Raw genomic sequence first — 22,132 nt, 5'->3', positions numbered from 1 at the left:
AATGGGTGCATGGTGACATAGGATCAGACTGTTTCTGTGACTCCACAATGAATGTCCCTGACTTTAATTTGGAAGGTAAAACTAGCCAAGGACAATATATTCTTGTGAAATCACAATCTCAATCTGAAACTCTTACCTAACCTACTTACTCCACAGATGGAGGTGATGATCTACTTTCTTGAATTCCTTCCCACATAACTACAGCCATGATGCCATTAGGGAGGGAGTTCCACCCATTGACACTGAAGGAACAGTGGTATATTTCCAACTCAGAATGGGGAGATGTTTGGAGGGGGATGTGCAGATGATAGTGGTCCCGTGTATCTGCTGTCATTATCCTTCCAAATGGAAGCAAACTCTCACTGGGCTGATCCTGGCAGATTCAGGATGTGCGTTCTGTTTGTAACCAGGAATTTGTTTTCATTGGGATAATTCACCCAAGAGAAAGAAATCTTCAGTTCCTGACTGAGAATTGCGTCCAGCCCGGGCGATGCAAGCTCTATAATGTAACCACTGAAACACCAGTGATGCTGATGGTAATACTTGTGGCCTGACCTGTGCATACTCTTGTGTCATTTCTTCACATCAGAAGCACCTTCAACAGAAATGTTTCTCTCTCTAGCTTTGAAACGGATCATATTGTCGCCCATGTTGCTGTGTGAAGAAAGTGGGACCGTCATAATCTGATGTTGTTCAGCAGATTGTTATAGACTAGACCAGACCACTCAAAACATTCTTGAGCAGGCAACCCAGACCATAACTTTGCAATTTCTTTCGGGAAGTGTACAGTGAAAATTATCTGGGGTAAGTTAGCTAGGTAGACTACTAGATTTTAAAACAGACAGAAAGTTATTCACAAAATTACACAATGAATCACAAAGATCAGAATAAAGGACCCCTATAGAACTCAGTCCATCCAAACTAGACTTAATTATGCTGTTCCGAGTATACACAACAGTCCCAATAAGCAAACTCTCTTGAAAAACCGTATTAAAATGGAACAGCTGCTTATAAGTTGAAGTGAGAAGGGCAGAAAGAGAGACAGCCTGTTCACATAGTCCACTGCTGAACGTCCCAACTCGTTTTGGACTGAACTAAACTGCTCAGCTAGAGAGGTAAAAACAATGACTGCAAATGCTGGAAAGCAAATACTGGATTAGTGGTGCTGGAAGAGCACAGCAGTTCAGGCAGCATCCAACGAGTAGCGAAATCGACGTTTCGGGCAAAAGCCCTTCATCAGGAATAAAGGCAGTGAGCCTGAAGCGTGGAGAGATAAGCTAGAGGAGGGTGGGGGTGGGGAGAGAGTAGCATAGAGTACAATGGGTGAGTGGGGGAGGAGATGAAGGTGATAGGTCAAGGAGGAGAGGGTGGAGTGGATAGGTGGAAAAGGAGATAGGCAGGTTGGACAAGTCCGGACAAGTCAAGGAGAGTGCTGAGCTGGAAGTTTGAAACTAGGATGAGGTGGGGGAAGGGGAAATGAGGAAGCTGTTGAAGTCCACATTGATGCCCTGGGGTTGAAGTGTTCCGAGGCGGAAGATGAGGCGTTCTTCCTCCAGGCGTCTGGTGGTGAGGGAGCGGCGGTGAAGGAGGCCCAGGACCTCCATGTCCTCGGCAGAGTGGGAGGGGGAGTTGAAAGGTTGGGCCATGGGGCGGTGTGGTTGATTGGTGCAGCTAGAGAGCTGACCACTCCCCTTTCATTCTACAGGTCACTTCTAAAACATGACCACTTTGGCCTGAAGTCTCATCTGTTTACATATAAACAATCCTTTTCATCTCTGTACCAAACCAATCTGATCAGAGCCGGCCTGGTTTATGACCCCTCTGAAAAACATCAAGGATAAAGTTTCCTGGGAAGGTGAGCATAACAGTTTAAAACACTTACTTCAGGCGCCGGGGCATCCATTTGCCGAGAGGTGTGAGGGATGAGCAAAGGACTGCTGGGAAGGTTTTAAGTGGGTGAGATCTAAACCCGAGACCCTATACTGTATGGCCTCCCTCCCACCGACCTCCTCAAACCTTACTAAGAATGTGTAAACTCGGTAAATTTTCAGGTTTCTCTTTTTATTTTCTCTTCTTTTCCTTTATTTAGTCCCGTGCGGGCTTTCAGTGTAGCGGGATATGGATGTTAGGGCAGTTGCATGTTCCTCCTGCAGAATGTGCCAGGTGAGAGACACTTCACATGTCTCTGCCGACTACATCTGTGGGAAGTGCACCCAACTCTACCTTCTCGAAAACCGAGTTAGGGAACTGGAGCTGGAGCTGAATGAATTACGGATCATCCGGGAGGCTGAGGGGGAGATTGAGAGGATGGACAGGAAGGTGGTTACTCCCCAGACACAGGATAAGGACAGCTGGGTTACTGTCAGGGGAGGAAAGGGAACCGACGGTCAGTGCAGGGATCCCCTGTGGCTGTTCCCCTCAGCAATAAGTATGCCATATTGGATACTGCTGGTGGAGACGGCCTACCAGGGGAAAGCCATAGTTGTCAGGTCTCTGGCACTGAGACTCAGAAAGGAAGACGGGGGGGGAAATAGAAAAGCGCTCGTGGTAGGGGACGGATTGACAGGAGATTTTGTGGTCAGGAATGGGACTCCCAGAAGGTATGTTACCTTCCCGGTGCCAGGGTCCGGGATGTCGCCGATCGGGTTTACAGGATTCTGAACAGGGAGGGTGAGCAGCCAGAAATCGTGGTACATATTGGCACCAATGATAGAGCCAGGAAAGGGACTAAGGTTCTGAAAAGTGACTACAGAGAGTTAGGCTGGAAGCTGAAGAGCAGGACGAGTGGAGTAGTGATCTCAGGTTTGCTACCGGCGCCATGAGATAGTGAGATGAGGAACAGTCAGTGAGTGCAGCTTAACACATGGCTGCGAGGCTGGTACAGGAGGGAGGGCTTCAGATACCGAGACCATTGTGATGCCTTCTGGGAAAGGTGGGACCTGTACATGAAGGACGGGTTGCACCTGAACTGGAGGGGCACAAATGTCCTGGGTGGGAGAGTTGCTTGTGTGATTCGGGAAGGTTTAAACTAGTTTGGCGGGGGGTTGGGAATCAGAGCCACATGTCTGAGAGGGGCACAGTTGCAGATGGGGCAGTGACAGGATGTATTGAATCTATCGGGAAGGTTTCTGACGCAATGAAACAAAGGGATCGGTTAAAGTGTGTCTGCTTTAATGCAAGGAGTGTCCGAAATAAGGGTGACGAACTTAGAGCATGGATCAGTACTTGGGGCTATGATGTTGTGGAGATGTAGGTTTCACAGGGGCAGGAATGGTTCCAGGGTTTAGAACGTTTAAAAAGAACAGGGAGGGTGGCAAAAGAGGAAGGGGGTGTAGCATTGCTAATCAGCGAGTGCATCACAGCTACAGAAACGAAGGTTGTTGAGGAAGGTTTGTCTACTGAGTCAATATGGGTGGAAGTTAGGGACAGCAAGGGAACAGCCACCGCATTGGGGGTTTTCTACAAACCTAATAGCAGTAGAAAGATTGAAGATCTCATAGGCCGGCAGATTCTGGAAAAATGCAAAAGTAGAATGGTTGTTGTTATGGGTGATTTCAACTTTCCCAATATCGACTGGAACCTCCTTCGTGCAGATGGTTTGAATGGAGCCTTTTTTGGTCAGGTGTGTTCAGGAGGGTTTCCTTACTCAGTATGTAGACAGGCCGATGAGGGGAGAGGCCATTTTGGATTTGGTGCTTTGCAATGAGCCAGGACAGGTGTCAGGTCACACAGTGGGAGAACACTTTGGTGACAGTGATCATAACTGCCTCACATTTACCATAGCCTTGGAGAGGGAAAGGAGCAGTTACCGAGGGAGATCTTTAATTGGGGAAAAGGAAATTATGAAGCTATCAAACAGGAGTTGAGAAGTACAACTGGGAGCAATTGTCCCACAGAAAGGGCACAGCAGACAAGTGGAGACTGTTTAAGGGGCAGTTGTTGCGAGTGATGCACGAATTTGTTCCTCTGAGACAGGTAAGAAAGAGTAAGATTAAGGAACCTTGGTTGACGAGAATAGAGGAGCTTCTTGTCAAAAGGAAGAAGGCAGTTTACATAATGTAGAGGAAGCAAGGATCTAGTACAGCTTTACAGGATTACAGGCTTGCAAGAAGGGAGCTCAGAAATAGACTGAGGAGAGCCAGGAGGGGGCACGAGAAAGGCTTGGCAAGAAGGATTAGGGAGAACCCAAAGGCATTTTACTCATATGTGAGGAATAAGAGAATGATCAGGGAGAAGGTAGGGCCGATCAGGAATAGTGGGGGGAACTTGTGTGCGGAGTCTGAGCAGATAGGGGAAGCCCTAAATGAGTTGTTTTGCTTTGGTTTTCACCAAGGAAAGGGACCTTGTTGCGAATGAAAAATTTGAGGAGCTGGGATACAATCTGGACTAAGTCAAGATTGATGAAATTGATGTGCTGGAAATTTTGGAAAACATTAAGATTGATAAGTCCCCAGGGTCAGACCAGATTTATCCTTGGCTGCTCCGGGAAGTGAGAAAGGAGGTTGCTAAGCCGCTGGCGAGGATACCGGAGTCGTACCAGAGGATTGGAAGGAGGCAAATGTTGTTCCTCTTTTCCAGAAGGATAATAGGGAAATCCCTGGCAATTACAGACCAGTCAGTCTTACGTCTATGGGTCAGCAAAGTTTTGGAAAGCATTCTGAGGGATAGGATTTATGACTATTTGGCAAAGCACCATGTGATTAATGGCAGTTAGCGTGGCTTTGTGAGGGGCAGGTCATGCATCACAAATTTTATTGAGTTCTTTGAGGAGGTATCAAGACAGGTCGATGAAGGTCGAGCAGTAGATGTGGTGTATATGGACTTTAGCAAGGCATTTGATAGGGCTCCCCATGGTAGGCTCATTCATAAAGTCAGGAAGTATGGGATACAGGGAGATTTGGCTATCTGGATTCAGAATTGGTTGGCTGACAGAAGGCAAGGAGTGGTTGTAGATGGAAAGTATTCTGCCTGGAGGACGGTGTTGAGTGGGGTCCTGCAGGTCTCTATTCTTGGGCCTCTACTCTTTGTAGTTTTTATAAATGACTTGGATGAGGAGATTGAGGGGTGGGTTAGTAAATTTACAGATGACACAAAGGTTGGAGGTGCCGTCGATAGTATCGAGGGCTATTGCAGGCTGCAGCACAACATAGACAGGATGCAGAGCTGGGCTGAGAAAGGCAGATGGAGTTCAACCTGGATAAATGCGAAGTCACGCATTTTGAAAGGTTGAACTCAACTGCTGAATATAGGATTAAAGACAGGGTTCTTGGCAGTGTGGAGAAACAGAGGGATTTGGGTGTGCAAGTACATAGATCCCTCAAAGTTGCCACCCAAGTGGATAGGGTTGTTAAGAAAGCAAATGGTGCTTTGGCTTTCATTAACAGGGGGATCGAGTTTAAGAGCCGCGAGGTTTTGCTGCAGCTCTACAAGTCCCTGGTGAGACCACACTTGGAATATTGTGTCCAGTTCTGGTTGCCCTACTATAGGAAAGATACAGAGGCTTTGGAGAGGGTGCAAAGAAGGTTTACCAGGATGCTGCCTGGACTGGGGGGCTTGCCTTATGAAGAAAGGTTGAATAAGCCTGGACTTTTCTCTCTGGAGAGAAGGGGGAAGAGAGGAGACCTGATCGAGATATATAAGATAATGAGAGGAATAGATAGGGTTAATACCCAGAGGCGTTGCCCCAAGGCAGGATTGACTGGTACGGGGAGTCATAGTTTGAAGATATTAGGAGGAAGGTATAAAGGAGACATCAGAGGTAGGTTCTTTACGCAGAGCGTTGTGAATGCATGGAATGCGTTGCCAGCTGTGATGGTGGAAGCAGAGTCATTGGGGACATTTAAGCGACTGCTGGACATGCACATGGATAGCAGTGAGTTGAGGGGTGGGTAGATTAAGTTACTATATTTTACGTTAGGATTAAACCTCGGCACAACATCGTGGGCCAAAGGGCCTGTTCTGTGCTGTACTTTTCTATGTTTCACTAAGTATATTTCACTTGGAGTGAAGCATAAAATAGAGAGATACTATGAATAAAACAATGGCAACTTCCATCAGAGAAAGAATGAATACTGAAACAGCCACCTAAGGACAAATGTTTTCTTTGCCAGTGAAACTCACCACCTCTCAAAATGGGGACCATGGAAGTGAAGCAGTGATGGTGATTAGCTTTGATGGTTGCTCACCTTGCTGGTCATGTCCATGTAACACCACAACTCTGCAGCATATAGGCCTTAGGTATGCACAGGGTCAGTGACGCAATGGATAACAAGTGTGACTCTGGATCAGGAGACTGTAGGTTCAAGCCCTATGTGGCCTACATGTAATTCATGATCTCTTTATAATTCCTCATTGCCCTGAAGCCGAGATGAGGGTTGAATTCCTGATCTGCAGGAACGAGAATCCTTTCAGTGACTCACATCAGTAAATGTCCCCGAGAACATCAGAGTCAGTCTCACAGAGCTATCAGAGGAGGAGAAGCTGAAATAGTCACACAAGCTGCTCATGGGCCCTGTTCAATTTCCCAAACCCACCGATCCAATCACTGCAGCTCCTGAGAATGGAAAGGAAACAAACAACAAAACCCAGTCTCTACTTCGTGAATCTTTAGAAACTCTTTGGGAACTGGAATCAGAGAAGAATGAATAAGCAAAGATGATCAAGGCACCTTTCCCTTCTTTCAGAGGCTGGGCCATTGACTATGATGTTCTCAGGGATATTAAAATTGAGAGGATTCCCATTGTCACTGTCAGGAACAATAAATCCTGATTCCCTGTTGGGAATTGAACCCATGTCATGGCGATGAAAGCGCTAAATCCTAACCAGGGATGACAGCAAGAACGCTTGTATCATTTCTTAATGACACAGCTTTTGGCTTTTTTTCACTGGAGGTAGGTTTCTCCTCCAAAATGAGCAAGTCACTGAGGTTTGACAGCACAGAAAGAGGCTCATCATCCCAGTTTCCAGCACTTGGCCTGCAGCCTTGTGTGCGCTAACGTTTCAGGTGTTCATCTCAGTGACACTTTCCCTGTTACGTTTTAATCTTATGCAACATAATGAATGGGACTGAAATTTGAGACCATAAAACAGAACCTCATTTTCAACCACAGAAGGAAACAAACAAGACACATCCCCCCAAGAGTGACAGAGGCCTCAGGAGAGACCAACCTGCAGAAAGCAGGATTTCACCCACTTGGCTTAGATTGTCCCATTTCGGATTTCGCAACCAGAGTCTGGTTACAGCAAAGAAAGGCAGTATTTGGCCACTCCCCTGTCAATGTTCCTCCTGCTTTGTTTCCCAGTTACTCTGTACGTTAGACTGTCTCGCCTCGCTCTTCCTGCCAAAGTGGAACATTGCTCACGTCAGCTGTTTCCTGTGCCTCCAAATGGTCTTCCTCAAGTACCTGGAAGGACAAACAGGAATGTGATATTTCAAACACATTTCTGGTCAGTGGAGGAAATGACATCATCACAATTTCAGGCGATATTTAAAGTGCTGCTTTGGGCGTTGGATGCAGCAGGTATACAAAACTTGCACAGGACCCTGTGAGACTCAAACTCACAACCCCTGATTTGTAAGGCCAGTGCTCAAATGAGGAGGAGTCTCATATACACTAGAAGCTGCAGTGTTATCGATTGGACAGCCTGTGTATTATAAGCCCAGACATAACAAAACTGAGACAGAGCTGAGAGGGTCATGTGCAAAATGATGGGAGAATGCAATGCCGAATCAGACAAGTCTCCAGGGTGACATCCGCCCTGCTAATCTAGTGATGAGGATTCAATGCTTCCACTGCCATGGCCTGTTAATGGTTAACATTTATAGTAATAAATAGGAAATCCTGACTGATCTTTAGAAGCAGAATTAAGTCGCGGACCAGTCAGAATCACCTCACTGCATGTCACAGTTCCACGTCAGTAATGTCAGCCGCAATTGCCTGACGTGCAATCTGTTTATAACACAAACAAGGGGATGGCAGGAAAAATGAAGGGCAGTGGTGAATTTGGGAGAGCTGACTGTGGGCCTAGTGGAGTCAGGCTCAATGTGGGTGCTCAAGATCGATGTTCGCTGCTTACCCTGGCAGACAGATCATGAATAGTGTGGTGCTGGAAAAGCACAGCAGGTCGGGCAGCATCCGAGGAGCAGGAAAATCGACTTTTCGGGCAAAAGCCCTTCATCAGGAAAAGAGGCAGGGTGCCTACAGAGTGGAGAGATAAGTGAGAGGGGGGTGGGGGTGGGGTGAAAATGGCATAGAGTACAATAGGTGAATGGGGGTGGGGATGGAGGTGATAGGTCAGAGAGGAGGGTGGGGGAAGGTAACAAAGAGTACAATGGGTGAGTAGGGGTGGGGATGAAGGTGATAGGTGAAGGGTTCCAGCATCTGCAGTCCTTGTTTTTACCTAGTTGTTTTTAACCCTACTGCGAATCCTCTTGCAAGGATGCCTGCCTTGAAGAAGTTTTCCTCCTCTCTCTACAAGAATCTCAGGGAGTCTCTCCTCAGCACCGTCCTCATGACCTGTCCGACCTGCCTATCTTCCTTTCCACCTATCCACTCCACTCTCCTCTCTGACCCATCACCTTCATCCCCACCCCCATTCACCCATTGTACTCTTTGCTACCTTCCCCCACTCTCCTCTCTGACCTATCATCTCCATCCCCACCCCCATTAACCTATTGTACTCTATGCTACTTTCTCCCCACCCCCACTCATTTATCTCTCCACTCTGCAGGCACCCTGCCTCTATTCCTGATGAAGGGCTTTTGTCCGAAACGTCGATTTTCCTGCTCCTCGGATGCTGCCTGACCTGCTGTGCTTTTCCAGCACCACTTTAATCTCGACTCTGGTTTCCAGCATCTGCAGTCCTTGTTTTTACCCAGACGGATCACGATGCCAACAGTGTGGGTCTAAATCCCAAAATTGCTGAGGTTACTGCTTATGACTTTCCTTTTCATGCTTCTGCGCATCTGAGGTGTGGAGTCCCTCAGGTTAAACCACCAGCAGCTCTCTCTCTCTCTCTCTCTCTCTCTAATAAGAAAGCAGCCCCATGGTCCAGATTAAGTCTGGCAACTTTACTATTTAATGTGAGGTTCAGTGTCAGACTTTGTTCTATTATATCCTGGGATGCACAAGGAACGTCTTATTCTCAATTAAATGTATGTTAGTTGTCCTGGCAGAAAGTAAATAAGTTAACCCAGAATGCCGAGTGCTTGTGACCATCCCCTATGCATAGAATTGCTCATCATGGCCCAGGCACAGTTTCTTTCCACCTATCCACAGTCTTGAGCATACGCGGTGGGAGTGAGCCTGAGCAGCAGCTGTTCTTTTCCTTGGCTTCACAAAAAAGGTAACAATGAGACAGAGCGGGGGAGGCAATGGTCCAGGCGGTTAGACATGGAGGCTTCGTAAATAGTTTGTGGATGTGGTTGACTCTGTAGAAAGAAACTCTGTCCCTGTTTGATGAACTCAAGGCTCCCTCTCAGCCACAGGCCTCGGTAATGGCCGCCATCTTTGTAAGGGGCGAAGGGCAGCAGGACACACGAGCAGCCATCCTGGGCTGGGGAGAGAATGTTGTGGTTGTCTCCCCTGGGCTGACAGGGATGGAGTTTATAAACTCCTTTTACAGGGAGGGAGTTACACACAGCAAACTCCAAATAACAGAAGTATTTGTCTCTTCCGAATTTCTGTCCTGGACTGACGGAGATGGCTTTTGTAAACTTATTTAACAGCATGTTAGAAGAGGAGTTGCAGGTGGGAAACTCAAACCAAATAACATACCAAGATCTGAGCGTGCCACTTTATTCATTAGTCATCATCATTGGATATTATTGGCCATTGAATGTAAATATTGAGTAAAACAAAAGTAACATAAAGTTCCTTCCTTACACCCGCCAGTAACTCTTGCCAAATAACTTAAATCTGTGTCTCTAATACATTTACTATTAGCTAATGGAAGAGCTGCACTTTATCTATCTTACCTAAATCTATCATTAACCTAGACATCTTCATCAAATCGCACCTCAATTTCCTTTGCACTGTGCAGAACAGCTTCAGTTTCTCCAACCTGACCTTACAACTAATATCCCTCATTCCTTGAACCATTCTGATGACTATTCCTTTTAATCTCTCCATGGACTGTCACATCCTTCATGGTGATCACTTGTCTGTGCAGACCCAAATACTCTGTGTTCATGTGGGTGATGTTAACACACAGAGGGAATTGCTCAGTAACGTCACCCTGATTCCCAGGGTATCTCCTCAGCGCTTCTGATAACTTTTTGAGCTGCATTTGATTGTAAAGTTGAAAACAATGAAATTATTTCAGTATTTTTAAAGCAGTAACCTTCATGATTCAGCTTTTGCTGCTGTTCTCAATTATCTGTGAAAGCTTGATATGGCCCTGGAGCTGGTGTGGATCTGAATCAATGTCTGTCCATTGCTTTTTTCACCTCTGCTCTCCCTGATCAACTCTCTGTCATTGTCTAACGTCCTGTCTCCTATAATGGGTATAACTGTCTTATAGGTATAAATGAGGGTTTTATAGCTGAACATCACCAGACCATTTGATGCTGGCATTTATCTTCCCTTAGTAGATCCCGCACTGCCATTAGGGAAGCAGTTATTCACCAAGTGATGATGAAAGATGTGTCCAAATTAATGACAATTAATTTATATCACTACAGTGTTATAAAGCAACTTTTGACCCCAGTCACATAATGAGATATCAAGAAGATGACAAAACGTTTTATGGTTAAAAATGTAGTTTTCAAGGAGTATTTTAAAGCACAAAACTGAGATCAAGAGAGAGAGAGGTTTAGTGAAGAGAGTTTATGGCCTTGGCAGCTGAGGGTTGAGGGCTTCAAATGTGGAACAGTTAAATTTGAGAATACTCAGGAGGCTGGAATTAGAGGCAATGCAGATATCTCAAAGAGAATTTTAAATAATTCATTTTTGGATGTGGGCATCGCTGGCTGAGTTAGCCAGCTGTAATTGCCATTGAGAGGGCTGGAGGACATTACAGAGATAGACAGAAAAGACACTATTAAAAGGTTTGAATAGAAGGACCTAAAGTTTAAAATTTAATTACACAGGCATAGGGTGGTGGGTAAACCATAGAGTCATCGAGATGTACAGTACAGAAACAGACCCTTCGGTCCAACTCATCCATGCCAACTGGATATCCTAAACTAACTAGTCCCATTTCCTTAGAATCCCTACAGTGTGGAAACAGGCTATTTAGCCCAACATGTCCACACTGAACCTCAGAAGAATATCCCACACAAACCCATTCTCTACATTTACCCCTGACTAATGCACCAAACCTACACATCCCTGAACACTATGGGCAATTTAGCATGGCCCATCCATCTAACCTGCACATCTTTGGACTGTGGGAGGAAACCATAGCACCTGAGGAAACCCACCCAATAGCCAGCACTTGGCCTATATCCCTCCAAACCCTTCCTATTCACATACTCATTCAGACGCCTTTTAAATGCTGCAATTGTACCAGCCTCCACCACTTTCTCTGGCAGCTCATTCCATACACACACCACCCACTGTGTGAAAAAGCTGCCCCTTAGGTCCCTTTTAAATCTTTCCCCTCTCACCCTAAACCTATACCTTCTAGTTCTGGACTCCCCCACCTCGGGAAAAGACTCTGTCTATTTATCCTATCTATGCCCTCATGATTTTACAAACCTCTATAAGGACAACCCTCAGCCTCCAACCCTCCAGGGAAAACAGCCCCAGCCTACTTCGCCTGTCCCTGTAGCTCAAATCCTCCAACCCTAGCAACATCCTTGTAAGTCTTTTCTGAACCATTTCACATTTCACAACATCTTTCCGATGGGATGGAGACCAGAATTGCACACAATATTCCAAAAGTGGCCTAACCAATACCCTGTACAGCCATAACATAATCTCCCAACTCCTGCATTCGATGCTCTGACCAATAAAGGAAAGCATCTTCACTATCCTATGTGTGACTCTACTTTGAAGGAACTATAAATCTGCACTCCAAAGTCTCTTTGTTCAGCAACACTCGCTAGGACCTTTCCATTAAGTGCATAAGTCCTGTTGGGTTTCGCTTTTCAAAATGCAGCACCTTGTATTTATCTAAACTGAACTCCATCTGCCACTCCTCAGCCCATTGGCCCATCTGATCAAGATCCCTTTGTGCTCTGAAGTAACTTTCTTTGCTGTCCACTACACCTCCAATTTTGGTGTCATCTGCAAACTTACTAACTACACCTCTTACGCTCACATCCAAATCATTTATATAAATAACGAAAGGTAGTGGACCTAGCACTGATCCTTGTGGCACTCCACTGGTCACAGGCCTCCAGTCTGAAAAGCAACCCTCCCCCAGCATCCTCTGTCTTATACCTTTGAGCCAGTTCTTTCTCCAAAACACTAGTTCTCCCTGTATTCCATGAGATCTAACTTTGCTAACTAGTCTCCCCTGGGGAACCTTTTTGAACACCTTACTGAAGTCTATATACGACACGTCCACTGCTCTGCTCTCATCAATCCTCTTTGTTATTTCTTCAAAAAAATTCAATCAAGTTTGTGAGACATGATTTCCCACGCACAAAGCCATGTTGACTATCCCTACTCAGTCCTTGCCTTTCGAAATACATGGACATCCTGTCCCTCAGGATTCCCTCCAACAAACCTGACTTGTTGCGAATAATCACACCAGGCCCAGAGTTTTGAATGACCTCAGGATTACATCACTGGGTGAACAACCTGTAACTCGCTCCCTTACAGCATTGTGGGAGCTTGGGTGGGAAGAGAAAGCTGCCAAGGCAGCAGCACATGGTTAGAATGGGCAGTGGTAACAACTTCATTCAGAAACAGGCAAGGAAGGAACTATAAAACACCAAACAGAGCTCAAGTACAGCCATTAACAGAGGCCGGGGAAGTCAGGCAAGTGCAGAGAGGGGAATGTGAGAGGTTGGTGGGGAGTGAATAAGGACAGTTCAGGCCAGAGGGAACAAAGGAATGGGTGAGAGTTTCAGCAGCAGGTGAGCAGAGACTAGGAGGAGTCGGGTGATGTTCTTGAGGTGGAGGTGGGCAGGCTTGGTGATGACGGGGATATGTGGTGGAAAACTCACCTTGGGGTGAAATATTTCACCATGGTTAAGGTGTGTTTGGTTCAGACTCAGACAGTTGCCAGGGAGAGGGATGGAATTGGTAGCGAGGCAGTGGAGATTGCAATGGGGCCTGGTGACAGAGGCCTCAGTTTTGCCATGATTTAACAGGAGGAAATGTCTCCTCCACCAGGACTGGATGTCAGCCAAGTCAGGACGGTGCGTGACCTGAAGGGAACCGAGAGGTGATGGTGTTCACATCCACCCTGCTCCGCCTCGGTGTGGAGGCTGAGTGTTTGGAAGATTCTGTCAAAGTTCTGATCAAGTTGTAGGTGTCCAATATCCCTCTCCTTCAGACTTTATCTTCAGACAGGAGCCAGACTCTTGTGAGAGATTCCCTGTCACTCTCTTGCTGTTTGTTTGACATCAATTTCACAGGATATTAGAAGAGGAAGATTTGCAAACCAATCATCGCACCCATTTCATCACAAATGGCACGTCATCAGATTTGATGAGAGAGAAACCGTACAGCTAATCATCAGGCTTCACAAACCACAAACGCAGTCACACCAGAGGGGAAACTGTAGAAATGTGGGAATTGTGGGGAGGAATTCATTTCCCCTTCTGAGCTGGAAACTCATCGACGCAGTCACACTAGTAACAGGCCATTTACCTGCACAGTGTGTGGGAAGGGATTCACTCAATCATCTAACCTGCTGCAACACCAGCTCGTTCACACTGAGGAGAGACCATTTCAATGCCTGGATTGCGGGAAGTGCTGTAAAAATTCAGGAGGACTGCTCTGCCATCAACGCATTCATACTGCAGACAGACCATTTCAATGCCCAGACTGTGGAAAATGCTTTAAAACATCCAGGGACTTGATGTCCCATTGACATACTCATATAAATAAGAGACCATTTACGTATCCAGACTGCGGAAAATACTATAAAGTGTCTGGGGACCTAATGTCCCACCAACTTGCTCACATTAATGAGAGACCTTTTAAATGCCCAGCCTGTGGGAAATGCTACAAAACCTCCAGGGATCTGATGTCCCACCAACGTGTTCACTCTGAGGAGAAAGCGTTTAGGTGCTCTCTCTGTGGGACTGGGTTCAGGCGATCATCTGACCTCATGGAGCACCAGCAGGTTCACACTGGGAAGAAACCGTTCAGCTGCTCAGAGTGTGGGAGGGGATTCACTCGTTCATCCAACCTGCTGAGACACCAGCAAGTTCATACTGCGGAGAGATCTTTTACATTCCCAGACTGTGGGAAGTGCTACACGAGCTCCTGGGGACTGACTTGTCATCAGCGTGTTCACACTGAGGAGAGACCGTTCAAATGCTCGGACTGTGGAAAGTGCTTTAGGAATTCTGTGGAGCTGAAGTCCCATCAACGCAATCAAACCCGAGTTCTAGGTAGTGTGATGCAGCAATGCTAACCACTGGGCTAAAACGTTGCCCAAAATTGACTTGTGAAAGCTGGAAATTGAACCAGGAACCTTTATATCATTAGGCTAATATACTCTGAGCGGAGCTATGTCAATGGTAATTTGTGGAGCAGGCCCTTGGAAAATGTGACCAGGAAAGCTGCTGGATTAATGTCGAAACCCTAGCGTGTTCACAAATGCCTTCGGGAAAAAGAACCTCCCACCTGTCTGGCCTACATTGGACTGTGGTCTCTGTGGGAGGAGAGAGAGCTGGTAATAACAAGTGACAAACAAAAGGGACATTTTCTCCATTTAAAGGGGAGGAAGAACAAAGCTGTTGTCTTCAGTAGCCACTGCAATCTCCATTACTTATCACCAATAATAGCACCAGCTTATAATGATACATTAAAAAAAACTGTCATTTCTAGCTTCTGTAGTGCAGAGTTTTTTCTAGTTTTATTATTGTTATCTCCGATAACCTGGCCTTCCACTGGGAGCTGTCAGACCCCACTCTCAGCTAACGAGGGCTGGTAGTTTGTCGTTTCTACAAGCTGGTTGTGGAGTCTCCCCATCCTGTGCTGGATTAATTGGTCCCACCATACCAGGATATAAGGGACAATAAGGGTGGTGAGGGTATGAAATGAGCTGCCAGAGGATGTGGTTGAGGCTGGTAGAATTACACTTAAAAGGCATCAGGATGGGTACTTGAATAGGAAGGGTTTAGATGGTTATGCGCCAAATGCTGGCAAATGGGTCAAGAGTTATTCGGATATCTGGTCAGCACGGACGAGTTGGACTGAAAGGTCTGCTTATGTGCTGTATTTCTCTCTGACTCTACGTGACCTATTTTATTTCCTGAGAAACTTTGTGAATCTTTATATGATATTAAACGGGTGATCTAAGTTGTGAATGGACAAAATAAATAGGAAGAGGCAAGCACCTCTTGCATGTCTGAAATATGCTACATCTCCCTGAACCATTTCAGAGTGAAGCTGCACAACTGGCGTGAATAAATGTTGGAGTGGTAAAAGATTGAGCATCCAAATAGTCACAAATTCAAATGAATATATTCAAATGGATTCCAAATATTCACACCAAGTTGAGTACTAACTGACTGACACATGTTGAACACAATGTGATGTCATTTCGGGACACACCATCCAGAGTGGCCACACCCACTCTGCAACAACACTGTCAAATTATTTCAGAGTTTCAGACTGCTCAATGAGCTTGTCCCTCATTATTGTAAACTGAAGAGAGAACATGTTTATGTTACCTCATCCTCATTTCAACCACCTCAATTCATGGACCAATCCATGAGTGGGTGACACGGTGGCACAGTGGTTAGCACTGCAGCCTCACAGCGCCAGAGACCCGGGTTCAATTCCCGCCTCAGGCGACTCTCTGTGCGGAGTTTGTACATTCTGCCCGTGTCTGCGTGGGTTTCCTCCGGGTGCTCTGGTTTCCTCCCACAATCCAAAGATGTGCAGGTTAGGTGAATCGACCATGCTAAATTGCCTGTGTTAGGTGAAGGGGTAAATGTAGGGGAATGGGTCTGGGTGGGTTGCGCTTCAGCGGGTCGGTGTGGACTTGTTGGGCCGAAGGGCCTGTTTCCACACTGTAAGTAATCTAATCTAATTTAAGTGATCTAGTAGATAGACAACCAGCAAAATAAAGATTCCCATTCACCACAATGACAGAGACCATTTGACCCCGTGAGCTGCATTGAAAGAGCAGTTGCAGTTCATTGATTAGGAGCGAGATTGTGCCAGTGAAAACAGATGGAATTAAGATCCATCACATGACTGTCCATACTTTCTGTCTCACCACTGTCTCCACCATCAGTGCTAGGCAACGGGGTCAGTTGTAGAGTTTTTACAGCATGGCAGAAGCCCTTCAGCCCATCATGTGCACCAATGTCATCAAACATCCATCTGTTTAATCTGATTTCCCAGTATTTGGCCTGTCTATGCTATGGCATATCACGTTTGTGACTAAACGAGGGTGAGAACAGTTCATTAACATCGCAGAGAGACAGTTAACATCGCACATAAACCTTTGGTTCTCCCTTTTATGAACCTCTGGGGTGTTTGTTGTGGTTCTGTTCGCCGAGCTGGGAATTTGTGTTGCAGGCGTTTCGTCCCCTGTCTAGGGGACATCCTCAGTGCATGGGAGCCTCCTGTGAAGCGCTTCTGTGATGTTTCCTCCGGCATTTATAGTGGTTTGAATCTGCTGCTTCCGGTTGTCAGTTCCAGCTGTCCGCTGCAGTGGCCAGTATATTGGGTCCAGGTCAATGTGTTTGTTGACAGAATCTGTGGATGAGTGCCATGCCTCTAGGAATTCCCTGGCTGTTCTCTGTTTGACTTGTCCTATAATAGTAGTGTTGTCCCAGTCGACCAAAAGAGAGAGTTTGACCCCACTCCACAGCTTACCATTGGATAAACAACACACTGAGGAACCTGCAAAAAAATGGACAGATAACCAGGTTTGACCTACAGAGAATGAAATCTGAAAGCAACACCACCCCCAGATTCTATGGACTACCTAAAGTGCACAAACCAGACATCCCACTCAGACCCATCGTATCACTACTAGGGACACCATCACACAAATTGGATAAAGAACTACAGCAGAAACTGAAACACCTGATCAGCGGATCCAGACACTCCATACAGTCAACACAGGAATTCTTGGACACCATCAGAAATATACACATGGACTAGGAAGAAACTATGGTCTCATTCGATGTAACGGCACTGTTCACCTCCATCGACAAAACCCTAGCCAGAGAAACAATAGCCAACCTGCTGGACATACAGAACAGACAACAAGACGGGGAACCTATCAACAAAGACTGCATACTCAAACTACTGGACCTGTGCCTCACAACACACTTCACATTCAACAACCAAATATATGAAAAAATCAACGGCATACTCATGGGCTCACCCATCTCTGGACTCATAGCAGAAGCGGTAATGCAAAGATTAGAACAAACAGTCTCACTGCAAATTCAACCCAAACTCTGGGTCAGATATGTGGATGACACCTTTGTAATCATTAAAAGCACAGAAATAGAAAACACACATCGGATCATCAACGCCACACTCACAGGAATCCGATTCACTAGAGAGGAAGAAAAGGATAACCAACTCCCGTTCCTAGACGTGATGGTACAGAGAACACCGAACGGAGAATTCACCACAAAGGTTTACAGGAAAGCCACACGCACAGACCAAGTCCTGAACTACGAAAGCAACCACCCCAAAACACACAAAAGAAGTTGCATCAAGACACTGTTCAAAAGGGCCACAACACACTGCAGCACACCAGAACTGCAAAAAGAGGAAGAAGAACACCTCTACAATGTATTCGCCAAAAACAGATACCCCCGCAATTTCATCAACAGATGCCTAAGGGAAAGACAACAGAATGAGGACATGCCACAACCCAAAGGACTAGCCATGTTACCATACATCAAGAACATTCTGAACTGGCAGCTAGAGTACTGCGACCACTAGGACTCATAACAGCACACAAACCAACAGCCACTCTCAGAAAACAACTCACCAGGACAAAGGACCCGATACCCAGCATGAGCAAAACCAACGTAGTGTACAAAATCCCATGCAAGGACTGCACAAAACACTACATAGGACAAACAGGAAGACAGCTAACGATCCGTATCGATGAACACCAACTTGCCATGAAACGACATGACCAGCTATCCTTAGTAGCCACACGCGCAGATGACAGGAAACATGAGTTTGACTGGGACAACACTACTATTATAGGACAAGCCAAACAGAGAACAGCCAGGGAATTCCTAGAGGCATGGCACTCATCCACAGATTCTATCAACAAACACATCGACCTGGATCCAATATACTGGCCACTGCAGCGGACAGCTCGAACTGACAACCAGAAGTGGCAGAGACAAACCACTATAAATGCCAGAGGAAACAGCACAGAAGCGCTTCACAGGAGGCTCCCAAGCACTGAGGATGTCACCTAGACAGGGGAAGAAACGTCTGCAACACAAATTCCCAGCTCGGCGAACAGAACCACAACAACGAGCACATGAGCTACAAATCCTCTCACAAACCTCTGGGGTGTTTCCTGAGGAACGAGTCCAATTTCACTGCAGCCAGCTTGTTTCAGAGTTATGTACTTGCATGACAATGCCCTTGCTGATGGAACTGAGTGAGCAGGAGCCCCAGACTGCACATGACCTGGAGAGACAATGATTGACTCATTGGTTTGATTCAAAGAGTGTTGTGCTGGAAAAGCACAGCCAGTCAGGCATCATCTGAGGAGCAGAAGAATTGACGCTTTGAACATAAGCCCTTCATCAGGGGTGAGGCTTGTGGCATTGTCTCTTCTGGGTCATGTGCAGTCTGGAGCTGCTGCCCACTCAGTTACATCAGCAAGGGTGTTGGCATACAGGCACACAATGCTGAAACAAGCTGGCTGCAGTGAAGATGGACATGTTCCTTAGCAAACACCCCAGAGGTTTGTCAGCAAGTGTGTGGAGGACTGCATAGCGAGGACGTCAATCCAGGTGTTCCCCAACAGGAAACCCTGGATGAATCAGGACATACAAAACCTGCTAAAAACCAGGCATGAGGCCTTCAGATCAGGCGAACCACTCAAATGTAAGGAATCGAAATATGACCTTCGCAGAGCCGATAATACAACCAAGGACAAATACCGATCCAAACTAGACAGACAGACACCCGGCGACTATAGCAAGGACTGAATGATATCACAGGTTCTATAAAGAGACAGTGCAAGATAGCGGATGATGACACATCCCTCCTAGATCGTCTCAATGCCTTCTATGCTCGCTTTGAGCAGAATTTCAGTGGACAGGTAACAACCTATTTTGACAAGTCCTGACGAACTTATCCCAACTGTCACTGCATCAGAGGTCAGATCTGTTTTCCTTCGTGTGAATCCAAGGAAAGCGATGGGACCAGATGAGTATCAGGCCGTGCACTCAGGGCATTGGCAGATCAACTGGCAGTGGTGTTCTCGGACATCTTCAACCTCTCCCTGCAGCAGGAGAAAGTGAGGACTGTAGATGCTGGAGTCGGCATCCTGAAGAAGGGCTTATGCCCGAAACGTCGATTCTCTTGCTCCTTGGATGCTGCCTGACCTGCTGCGCTTTTCCAGCAACACATTTTTCAGCTCTCCCTGCAGCAGGCCATTGGCCCTGCCCGTTTCAAGAGGGCCAACATCATCCTTGTGTCTAAGAAGTCTCACGCAGCATGTCTCAATGACTACCACCCAGTGGCCCTAACCTTGGTGGTCATGAAGTGCTTTGAAAGGCTGGTCATGGCATTGATCAACTCCAGCCTCCCCACTACTCTTGACCCACTCCAATTTGTCTATCGGACCAACAGATCCATGTCAGATGTCATATCACTTGCCCTTCACTTCTCCCTAGAACATCTTGACACCAAGAACAGCTACGCAAGAATCCTACCCATTGACTACAGTTCAGCCTTCAACACTACTTTCCCCTCGAAACTGATTACTAAATTTAGTGATCCTGGACTAAGCCCCACTCTCTGAAACTGGAACCTCAGTTTCCTGACCCACAGGCCGCAATCAGTGAAGATTGTGAACAATATTTCATCCTCACTAACACTCAACACTGGAGCCCCCCCGGGGTGCACACGCAGCCCCCTCCTGTACTCCACTGTATACCCATGACTGCGTCACCAAATACCAGATTACTGCCATTTACAAGTTCACTGTAACACCACCAAAGTCATTCGAGTCTCACATAGTGATGAAACAGACTACAGATGGGAAGTGGAAGACCTGAAAAAATGTCTATTGACTTTCGGCGGGATGTTACTCATGCCCCCTTACACATTAACAGCACAGAGGTGGAACGAGTGGAGAGTGTCGAGCTTCTGGGAGTGGTCATCAACAACAAGCTTTCTTGGACCCTTCATATGGACGTACTGGTTACAAAGGCCCAACAACGTCTCTTCTTCCTCAGGCAGCTGAGGAAATTTGGCATGACGGCGAATACCCTTGCCAACTTTTATAGGTGCGCCATCGAGAGCATTCTGTCTAGATGTATCACTACCTGGTATGGCAACGGTACCATTCAACACTGGAGATGGTTACAGAGAGTGGTGAACTCGGCCCAGACAATTACAAAGGCCAACCTCCCATCTACAGAATCCATCTACCAGGCCCACTGTCAAGGAAGGGCCGCCAGCATTCTCAAAGATCCATCCCACCCTGGCAATGTTTTTCCACAATCTCTACCATCAGGGAGAAGATACAGAAGCCTGAATACACTTACCAGCCAGTTTCAAAACTGTTTCTACCTGACTGTTGTTAGAATACCGAATGGACTCACAAACTCTTAGCATTCGCTTGTACCTATGTTTTTGTTTTTGCCGCTGTTTACCTATGATTTGCTTATCTATGCTATTTAACTGTGTGATCTGCTTGTATTGCTCACAAGACAAAGCTTTTCACTGTGCCTTGGTACATGTGACAATAGATTCATTTCAAGGGGGTTGAGAGATAAATGGGAGGGGATGAGGCTGGAGTCGGTAGCTGGGAATGTGATAAGTAGATGAAGGTGGGGTGAAGGTGATAGGTCAGACAGAAGGGTGAAGCAGATAGGTGGGAAGGAGGATGGACAGGTAGAACAGCTCAACAGGGTGGTGCTGAGTTGGAAGGTTGGATCTGGGATAAGGTGAGAGGAGGGGAAATGAGGAAACTGGTGAAATCCACATTGATTGCATGTAGTTGGAGGGTCCCAAGGTGAAAGATGAGGCATTCTTCCTCCAGGTGTCTGGTGGTTAGAGTTTGGCAGTGGAGGAAGAGGAAGGATCATTTGGGGCCATGGATGGAGGAATTGGGAATAAGGAATAGCATTTATACAGGAGGCAGGGTGGGAGGAGGTGTAGTCCAATTAGCTATGGGAGTTGTTGGGTTTGTAGTAGCTGTCCGTGTTGGGTTGGTCGCTGGAAATGGAGATGGAGAGGTCCAGGAAGGGGAGGGAGGTGTCCAAGATGGTCCAGGTAAACTTGAGGTTGGGTGGAAGGTCTTAATGAAGTTGACGAACTGTTCACCCTTCTCGCAGGAGCAGAAGGTGATGCCGATTGAGTCATCTATGCAGTGGAGGAAAAGGCAGGGAATGGTGCTGGTGTAATTGCAGAAGACGGACTGTTCCATGTACCTGATGAAGAGGCCGGCATAGCTGGGGCCCATGTGGGTGCCCATGGCTACCCCTTTGGTCTGGAGGAAGTGGGAGGTTTCGAAGGAGAAATTGTTGAGGGTGAGGACCAGTTCAGCCAAATGAATGAGAGTGTCAGTGGAGAGTTACTGGTTGTGTCAGTGTGAGAGGAAGAAACGGAGGGCTTGGAGGCCTTTGTCATGGTGGATGGATGTGTGCAGGAACTGGATGTCCATGGTGAAGATGAGGCATTGGGGGCTGGGGAAACAGAAGTTATGGATTAGGTGGAGGGTATGGGTGGTGTCCCAAACATAGGTGGGGAGCTCCTGGACCAAGTGGGACAGGACAGTCTCATGGTTTGCAGAGACGTGTTCAGTGGGGCAGGAGCAGGCTGAG

At 46.6% G+C, this 22,132-nt stretch overlaps 1 protein-coding gene across 4 annotated transcripts in view; it reads left to right on the top strand.

Annotated features, from left to right (window-relative positions):
• Positions 1–22,132, top strand: part of LOC140456995 (uncharacterized) — a 54,393-nt gene that overhangs the window by 9,351 nt on the left and 22,910 nt on the right. For 3 of the 4 annotated variants that reach the window (XM_072550880.1, XM_072550886.1, XM_072550882.1), the window contains exon 3: positions 1,706–1,855. The exons of the other annotated variant lie outside the window; for it this stretch is intronic. The gene's annotated coding sequence lies outside the window, so the exon portion shown is untranslated. The remainder of the gene's footprint in view (positions 1–1,705; positions 1,856–22,132) is intronic. 4 annotated transcript variants of the gene reach the window in all.

This window comes from Chiloscyllium punctatum, chromosome 31 (assembly GCF_047496795.1).
Source record: "Chiloscyllium punctatum isolate Juve2018m chromosome 31, sChiPun1.3, whole genome shotgun sequence".
NCBI lineage: Eukaryota > Metazoa > Chordata > Chondrichthyes > Orectolobiformes > Hemiscylliidae > Chiloscyllium > Chiloscyllium punctatum.
The sequence above is the reverse complement of the archived record's forward strand: the minus strand, read 5'-3'. Positions and strand labels throughout refer to the sequence as shown.